This window comes from Triticum aestivum, chromosome 4D, assembly GCF_018294505.1.
Source record: "Triticum aestivum cultivar Chinese Spring chromosome 4D, IWGSC CS RefSeq v2.1, whole genome shotgun sequence".
Classification (NCBI taxonomy): Eukaryota; Viridiplantae; Streptophyta; class Magnoliopsida; order Poales; family Poaceae; genus Triticum; species Triticum aestivum.
This window is the reverse complement of record NC_057805.1, coordinates 210,222,414-210,232,145: the sequence shown is the minus strand read 5'-3', so window position 1 is coordinate 210,232,145 and position 9,732 is coordinate 210,222,414.

Below are 9,732 nucleotides of genomic sequence, written 5' to 3'. Positions count from 1 at the left end.
GCCACTCAATTCATCAAGCATATCATCTAGCCTAGGAATAGGATGACGATAACGAATAGTAATATTATTAATGCCTCTACAATCAACACACATACGCGACGTACCATCCTTTTTAGGCACTAGTATAATAGGAACAGCACAAGGACTAAGAGATTCGCATATATAACCTTTGTCGAGCAGCTCCTGTACTTGACGCATAATCTCCTTCGTCTCCTCTGGATTGGTACGGTATGGTGCACGGTTGGGTAGCGATGCACCGGGAATTAAGTCAATTTGATGCTCAATCCCTCGATAGGTGGTAATCCCGGTGGCACGTCTTGTGGGAAGACGTCAGCGAACTCCTGCAAAATGTTAGTGACAGCAGGGGGCAAAGGGGAAGGCACGTCCTCGAATGAAAATAATGCCTCTTTGCACACAAAAGCATAGCAAACAGATTTGCTGAAATCTAGCTCATCAATATCAGATTTTGTGGCAAGTAAACATGCACTTTTCAATTAATTTCAGAAACAACACTAGATGGTTTATTATTAGGTTTCATTTGTTGCTCAAATTCTTTTGCCACAATCTGATTTTCACTCTTATTTTTCTCCTGTTTTGCTTTATTAGCTCTATTAATTTCATCTTTCAAAATGGAATCAGGAGTCATAGGAAGCAAAGTAATAATTTTATTGTTATGAACAAGAGTATACTGATTGTTTCTACCATGGTGTACAGAATTTTTATCAAATTGCCATGGTCTACCAAGTAATAAGGAACATGCTTGCATGGGTACCACATCACAATCAACATAATCAGCATATGTAGAGATACTAAAATGCACACGAACAGTACGTGTTACCTTAACCTTGCCGCTGTTGTTGAACCATTGCATGTAGTAAGGATGTGGATGTGGTCTTGTGGTGAGAGATAGCTTCTCCACCATCTCCATGCTAGCCAAGTTGTTACAGCTCCCTCCATCTATGATGACGCGAACAGAACGTTCCTTCACAACTCCCTTTGTATAGAACAAATTATGCCTCTGATTTTGCTCTGCTTGTGTGACCTGCACACTCAAAACACGTTGAGCAACTAAACATTCATACATGTCAGCGTCTTCAGGAGCCATGTATTGCGTCTCATTTTCAGAATCATCTCCACCATGTTCTTCACGTGTCATAAGAGCCAAAGTCTCCTCATCATAGTCACTAGCGGACTCATACCCACCATCCTCAGTAGCAATCGTTACACGCTGAGATTTGCATTCTCTCGCATAATGTCCTCTTCCCTTACAACGACGACAAATAATATCACTTGTGTGCCCTGTCGATGCCATGGAAGAAGAAGAGCTCTGTGTAGGCCCGGCAGGTGCGCTCTTGGCAGATAGTGGTGGTTATGCCTGCTTTCTTGTATCACGGCTGGAGGTGGAACCTGATGGAGGTGCTGGTGCAGTGGAAGTAGAAGATGCACGCGGGGTCCATGATGAAGGTCGACCTGCAGAAAAGTTAGTTCGCGCCAAAGGCTGTCGATCCTGCACTTCACGTTCAGCTTTACAAGCAAGACGGAATAAACGAGTGATATTATTATAATCCTTATACTCTAGAATGGTCTGAATCTCTTTATTTAATCCACCCATAAAACGTGCAAGCATAGCTTCATTCTCCTCAACAATACCACATCTAATCATGCCAGTTTGTAATTCCTGATAATATTCTTCTACATAATTTTTCCCTTGTCTTAAGCGCTGCAATTTTTGAAGTAATTCACGTTGATAATATGGCGGAACCCAACGAGTACGCATAGCAGTTTTCAAAGCAGCCCAAGTAGCTGGAACAGGATATAATCTACAATGTTCAGTCCACCAAACACATGCAAAGCTAGTGAAAGCACAAACAGCAGCAGGAACACGTCTCTCCTCAGGATATTGTAAACATGTAAATCGTTGTTCAGTTTCTAACTCCCAAGTAAGATATATATCAGGAACATATCTACCCTCAAATGGTGGAATATTCAATTTCAGTTTAGGGAGATGGTCATGATCTCGTACCTGAGGTGGTGGTGCCGGCCTACCGTTGCGAATATATACCTGAGGTCGACCTGCTGGTGGTGGTGCTGGTGGTTGCACGTAGTTCTGATTTTGATCAACCTCATCCTCATAATCGCCCGCATAATCGTCATCCTCCTCAGCCGCCGCAATAGCAGGAGCCAAAGAAGCATCAACAGTAGGTGCAGCGGCACCCGAATTTTGACCAGTCTCAATTGGAACGCGCTGTGCTCGTACCACTTGATTTGGAAGGCGGCGTTGGGGATGTGGTTGTTGTTGTTGTAGAGGTGCGACATGTGCAGTCGGTGGTGGTTGGGGAAGACGCTTGAGTAATTCAGTAAACTTGTTATCCAGCTTTGTCTCGAACGACTTCTCCACGGCATCTATCTTCTCCATAGCCTCTTCAAATCTGTTTAGCACATCTCCCACCTGGCCACTCATCATTTGCTGAAATTTATCATGCAACTCCTTGTTCGTCATGTTCTCCCAATCAGTCTCATCGGCTTGTGATCCTGCCATAGTTAGCAGCAATAGAAACACAAAAGAATATGATCCTGCAGACTACTAGGAAGTGGTGGTGATGTTGGTGTGTCACAAAACCTTCAAGCGAATCTCAAAGTCTTACAAGTTCTTACCCAGCAGCAGGTGGTGACCGGCAACCGTTGTAGTCAAAACTCTCAAAGCTTGTATAGAGCGATTACCAGGGAGAGTCAAACGCACGACGTAGATGAATGTGGAGCTGGGAAGGCTTATAATATGGTAGCAAAAATGGTCTGCAATAATCAATTCAGAGATGCAAAGTTGAAGAAACGCTCAACGACGGTACTGTGCTAGTCCTAGGCTAGACTGTGCTAGAGACGCGAGCCTAGAACACTAACAAAATCACGGCGCTGCACGTAAACAAGGGAAAAGCACACTCTGGAATTTTTTTTTGCTCTTTTTTTCGCTCTTTTTTCTTGCGCTCCTTTTTTTTGCGAAAAATCACTATAATGGCGAGTGTCTCAAAACTCTTCCCAGGTCAAACTGACAGGATGGGCACAAAAAAAATTTGACTATTTTTTCAGAAATCAGGGCAGCGACGACGAAAAAGTGCGATAAAAAATCACTATGATGGCGAGTGTCTCAAAACACTCCCCGGGACCTAAAAATAGGATAGGGAAAAAATATTTTTGGTTGCCGAAATTTTGGCCTAAAAACTGCCCGGGGGTCCCTAAAATAGATGGATCTCTAAAACAAACCGAATATGAAAAGAACTCGGATTGGTGGTGGATATATGGTGGTAGGATATGGCAGCGGTGGTGGTATATGGTAGCGGTGGTGGTATATGGATACGGATCGGTGGTGGTATATGGATACGGATTGGTGGTGGTATATGGATACGGATTCAGAGCGGTGGCGGATAAGCAACAGTGGTAGATGGCAAGGCGATGATGATGGTGCGGCGGCGGCGTGACAACTTATGACCAGATCTCGAAACTCTAAAAGGCTAGACACTAAGACCAGCAACTTGACACGACGATGCAACCGCAAATTCAACACAGCAAAAACCCTAAAAAGATTATGCAAAGGCTCAGATTGGTTCGTATATACTGAACTAACCCTAATTTTTTTTGTGGCTTTTTCATGGACTGTAGGTATGAAGAACAGACTCGATCTAAACTATGAAAAACTGTAAAATCTCACCGAGCAACCTGGAAATCTGATACCACTTGATAGAGGCAAAGGTGTCCCGTCTTTCGATGAGATGATGGATATCGCTTTGATGGAAGTCGACTTTGACGATCCGACTACGAACATGCGGGGTCGTCGCGCCTTAGCAGTCGCTAAACCAACTCCGAGAGGTTATTGACCACGCCGGAGCATGATCAACCTAACCACGAGGGTCTGTTTCCTGCGAGCAAACGAAGAACAAGCAAGAAACTGAGATTGCAATCTGGATATTGCGAATATAAGATGGAAGCTTTATTGATCAAGGTGGGTTTCTGTGACGCCTTTGTCTGGTCGTTGAACACAAACGAAGTACGCGAAGTTGCAGCTATGGCGAACTTTTAATCTAAACAAAACCCAAAGTCTAAACGACGCCCTAAGGGCTGTATATATGGAGGAAGAGGGGGGAATTTCGTGGCCCTTGGGGAAGGGGTCTGAAACCAACCCTATCTCTTGTTTCCCCACACATACGGACTCTAAAAACAGCCTATACTCAAGTATTTCGAAATTACATGGGCCTGGCCCAATAATAAGGTGACGCAGCACCTAGAATAGCCTCTGGACGAAAGTTATGAAGTAGCATCTTGTATATTTCGTCCAAGGCTTCATGCACGCATTATGGTGGCTTCAACGTCCTGAAATCATCACTTGTAACTCCGTTCTTGTTCCCCATGCGCATGCCATCATCTCCATGCTTGTTCTTGCTCCAATGTTCATCCTTCTCAAAGCTAGGCCCTTCATTTGTAAGCAAAACAAATGTATCCAATTTAGGCAACATCATATTCTCATGAACATTAGAATCATTACCAAGAAACGAAAGTACCTGGTAATTTAATTGGCGTGCGCGAGCTCTAGTAATTGGTCCAGTATGTATAGCAGCAGGGGATGTGGGTGTAACAATGGTATTGATGTCCTCATCATCAGATCTGCGTTTAGGGTTTGGGTAGTTCATCGGCGTTCTTACCGTTCTTCTCTATTTCCTTCTCCTCCAGTGGCGTTTAATCTGGATAAACTATGAACCAAGCGCGAAAGTAGTTTTAACACTCATTTTTATCATCAGAGTAACATCTCTCCGTAGAAGATCTCATTGAAACATCCAGACTTTTCCACTGCCGCCACCTTAGGTTTAGAATTTTACTGCCTTTTCTGAACTGTGGTAGATCCAAAATTATTGCTCCATCTCGTAAAATCTGTTTGTCCAACACTTAGCCAAATTTGAAGTACCATATCTGCCATGGCGGTTTATACCGCAAACCGTGATCCACCGTAAGATACTAAATCTTGTTAAACCGCCACCATATGCTTTATAATTGGCCTGACCCGGCAATATATCTCCGATTTAACCAAGCTTGCTTATAATTTTAACTCTGCAACATATATCTTGACTTCTATTCTCTGTCCGGTTTAACAGCAAAAATCCTTAATCCGGTAGGTACCATTAGTCCCCTTTTAAGCCGCCAACACTTCAAAGTTCATCCCCGGCTTAATCTGTTAACTGTTCATAGCATTTTACCCTTAAATCAATAGTTTGGTTTAATAGCATGATCTTATGCCGGTAATGTTTCCTTTTCTTAGGACTTTGATTTTGAAGATGGTCAAGACTATCCGCCTGCAACTGGGTCGTTTCCCGGGTCACTGAGGAGGACTTCAAAGAATATGTTTAGACTGGCGTCTTAGCCAAAAAAGAAGTCATTCATTGGAGGGTCTCGGGTATTAAAACTCGCCCTGAGCCCAAAAATGGCGAAGTATTAGTTTTTCTGGATCATATGGACCGGAGCTTAAGCCCTCCTGGCTCAAGATTCTTCCGAGACGTGCTGCACTTCTTCAAGCTTCATCCCCAAGATATCGGACCAAACTCTGTCTCAAACATCTGCAACTTCCAAGCTTTCTGTGAGGTGTACCTTCAACAGGAGCCCACCATAGAATTATTCAGGGAATTCTACTACTTGAACCGGCAGAACGAATTCACAGATGGACCTAGCCTGGAACTAGGCGGCATATCTAGACAGCGCCGGAAAGAGGCCATCTTCCCAGCTGCTAATCCTCCCAGTCACCCCAAAGACTGGAATCCGACTTGGTTATATTGCCAAGATACTTCGCTGGAAGGAGAAAATCCCTTGCCGGCTTACCGCGCCAGCCGACTTACTAGTAGACATCATCTTTCGGATCGTATTAGCACAGCAGAACGGAAGAAATATGTGCCGGTTTTCGCAAAGATCCAGGCTCTAATGGCCAATGGCTTGACCGGAATTGACTTAGTTCGCTGCTGGGTCGCCTGGAGAGTCTTGTCTCTAAGTATCCGACCTGGTTTAATGTGTGTATATACCGACGAGCTAACAGATCCTCAGCGCCACTGTCCAACCGAAATGACTGAGGAATACATCAATGAGATGACCAAGACTTTGTTGAATGAAAGCTTAGAAGATTGCCTTAAAGTTGGATTGGCCCCTTTCTGCATTTTGAATAAGCCGCCAGCTGTAAGTTTTGAATCCAGCTCATACTTGACTCATATTTTCATTTGTGCTGCCTGCTCATACTCATTCAACGTTTACAGGCCGACTCATCCTTCTGGACCAAGTAGTTGCCAGAGAAACCAAAGAAAACCCGGACAAAGAGTAAGGCCACAAAAAGGCCTACTAAGAAGAAGTCCAATGCTGCCGAATTATTCAATTTGGATGATAAAGATGATGATGACAAGTCGAAGGTAGAACTTGATTCCCTTGGCTCATTTTTCATACATCTTATTGACAATGACTATTATCAGGATGATGCGGAGGCCAGCCGTGCGAATGACGAAGAGGTAATTATCCTTTCCTCCGGCTCAGACCCTCTGCCAACATAGAGAACCCGACAAGCAAGCCGGAAAGTAAGATTTTCTCACCCTTTAGCTCACTTGGATCCCAAATTTCTTTTGAAGAAACAGCAACATGAAGCTCGCCGCACAACTCGGCACAGCGGCGGTGAAATTTTATCTTCTGGCTTACCGAACACCCCAGCGCCTCGCAAACGTCGACCGAAGGTTTCAAAAATTTCTGACTTATATTATCCCAAGGCTGGTCTTTTTCGTGAACCTCTTAATCCGTCTGATTCAAATTATCAGGGAACATCTCATTCTCCTCCGGCGACTCAATGGGAACTCAAATCCCAACTTTCAAGACTATGCCTGGGTAAGGGTATATTCAATCATTCAAACATCATGCCTGATCAATATGTTGATATCTTTGTGTTCTTATTCTGAGGGGCCAGGCCAAACCCAGCAAAAAGGCGAAACTGAACAAGCCGGCTGACGACTCCAACCCATCTGAACCAGAAAAACAACGACCAGAATCCTCTCATCCAATTGCTGAAGCCACCATTGATGACCCGCCACCAGAAGACACGACATCACCATGGATCAAATAGATGTTGAACCGGCCATCTCTAAACCACCAAGCCCCATCGATCCTAATGAAGATAAGGCTGACGATGTCACCATCACCGGGCTTGGTTATACCGCGCCGGGTAACCCCACTGCCTTATCCAAGCATAGCGCCAAGGAGGAAATTTCTGCTGCTGATAAAGGCAAGTGGAAAATAGACTTAGAATACTACTCCCAGTTCAGTGCCCAAGAAATCCACTCTGGTTATTTGAACCGTCTATACACCAGCCGTGATTTTGAAGCCGGTTAGTCAATTTGATGAAGGAACGTTATGAGGTAATCCAATCACTATTCTCTTCATAATTGTATGTCTATCAGCCGCCAAGTATATAGGATATGATAGGATTGAATATGCTGTAGACTTTCCAATTGCCATAAAGAACTGAACATCATCACTAGTAGCCCCCAAGGGCCGGCTTAAATCATCAAGTTATGCCGGGACTTTAAGTAGCAGTAATAAACTTCGCATCCGTAGCCCCCAAGGGTCGATTTAACTAGCATAGTTAAACCGGGACTTACCGACATTGATAAATCAACACTTCAAAATATAACCTTGGTAAACCGGATCATATCATTGTACCCGAGTCATCGGATAAATTCGTCTTTGATAAGAGCAATAGGCATTAGCCCCCAAGTGCCAAGAAAAATACTTGTATTATGCTTGGGACTTCGAAAAGTTCTTAAAAGCAATAGACATTAGCCCCCAAGTGCCAAGGAAAGTACTTGTATTGTGCTTGGGACTTCAAAAATAACCATGATCATAATATCTTCCGTGTTTGCTTATGTCACAGGCCGAACTGACTGAGAAGGATTCGCAGCTCAATGATCTGAAGGCCAACATTAAAACTCAGCAATATGAGACATCCAAGGCCAAGTCAGAACTGAAGACTGCTTGAGAAAACATTGAGCAGCTGATGCAAAACTTCAACAGTGATAAAAACGACTGGGAGACCGAAAAGGCGGCTATATTGAAGAGAGCAGAAGATGCTGAAGCCGCACTTAAACCGGTGACTGACGAGTTGTCCAGTTTAAGGCAGCATATCAATAACATGTCATCAGCCATCTTCCATAAGTAGGAAACATAACTCCTTTGCATCTCAATAAACATATTATAAACATCTGCCGGCTTATCAATAAATTAACTGATATAGGTTCTCGGAGCGCTAAGTTGGGCTCCGATATGTGCATCCGGCTTAAAGCTGTCTACACTCTTGTAGAACAGTTATATACTGGCACCCAACGTACCATTGCTGCTGCTATGCACAAGAAATCTCCACCCACTCTCATCAAAGATACATTGGAGAGGTTATCAGTGCTGCCCCAAAGGATTGATGATTTCAAGCGAGCATCTGCCAGAGCCGGCGCGTTGACTGCTTTAAGCTAGGAAAAGGCGTGGCAAGCAGATCTGGATCCAAAAGATTTGGCCAATGGTTGCCCAAGTGTCAAACAGGACGGATCTGCCTTCAGTGCTGATGACTTTGCAGAAATAGCCAGAGCAATGCGTCCATTAGCAAGTAAGCTGGCTGAAGAAACCAATCTATCCACATACCAGGCGGCTTATGATGCTGAGAACAAGAAATTGAAGGCGCCGGTTAATCAGGAGACGGATGTCATCCCGCCGATTCGTAAGCACACCTTCGCTCCTGACATTGATCCATCCAACCTTATTAATGATGAAGTTGTGTTTAGAGCGTTGTCCAGTATCAACTGGGCTACGCCTGACTTCCAGCTGATGGATAATCAAGAAGCTGAAGAAGAAGAAGAAGAAGAAGAAGAGGCGCAAGATGATCCGGAGGCTTCAACCCACCAAGACTCATAAGAACTGATCCACTGGCCGGCTCATAACTGGCACCATCAGGCCTTGCTTGAAAAACACTTATTCATTTGGGCCCACAGAACCATGTAATAGGCTAGTTAAACTATGATCTGTCGTGTCATCGTGCACATTTTGTTTGCATAACACTGCTGATCCGTTAGTTGAAGATCTGCCACTTATGCTCATGATATCATTAATTATGCAGATCAGATTTATCATTTTTCCTGCATACAAACAGATCACAAGTGCCCTGGTGGTTTACCCCAGGGCGGGTCACAATACCCCATATAAAACCACTAGTGACTATAATAGTCCAAACCAGGGTCGGTTTAATCACAACCTCATATAATCATAACAAAATATCATACCTGTGATATTTGCTCACACTGTCGGCTTATCATACCTGTGCAGTAAGGGTTACAAACCAGAAATTGAGAGCACAACGCCCTGTTCAATTGATTCATACCACCGACTTACAACGCCGCATGCAGCAAGGGGTAATATCCCCAAAACTTAGAGCACAGCGCTCTAAGCATATAAAATCATCATATACTGGCGACTTACAGTCCAAAGCCAGGCCGGGTTAATAAACCCCGGATAGATTCACATATGAACCATAAGGCAACATAGCCCTCATCGGTTCTCAACCATGTATTAATAGGTCATAAGAGATGAATCTCAAAAAATGTTCAAATCAAATATAAATCAAAACAAGGCTTTCATAGGCTGCCAAGCCTCAAAGTCAAGTGCTTTTCAAGGGCCGCACAGCCG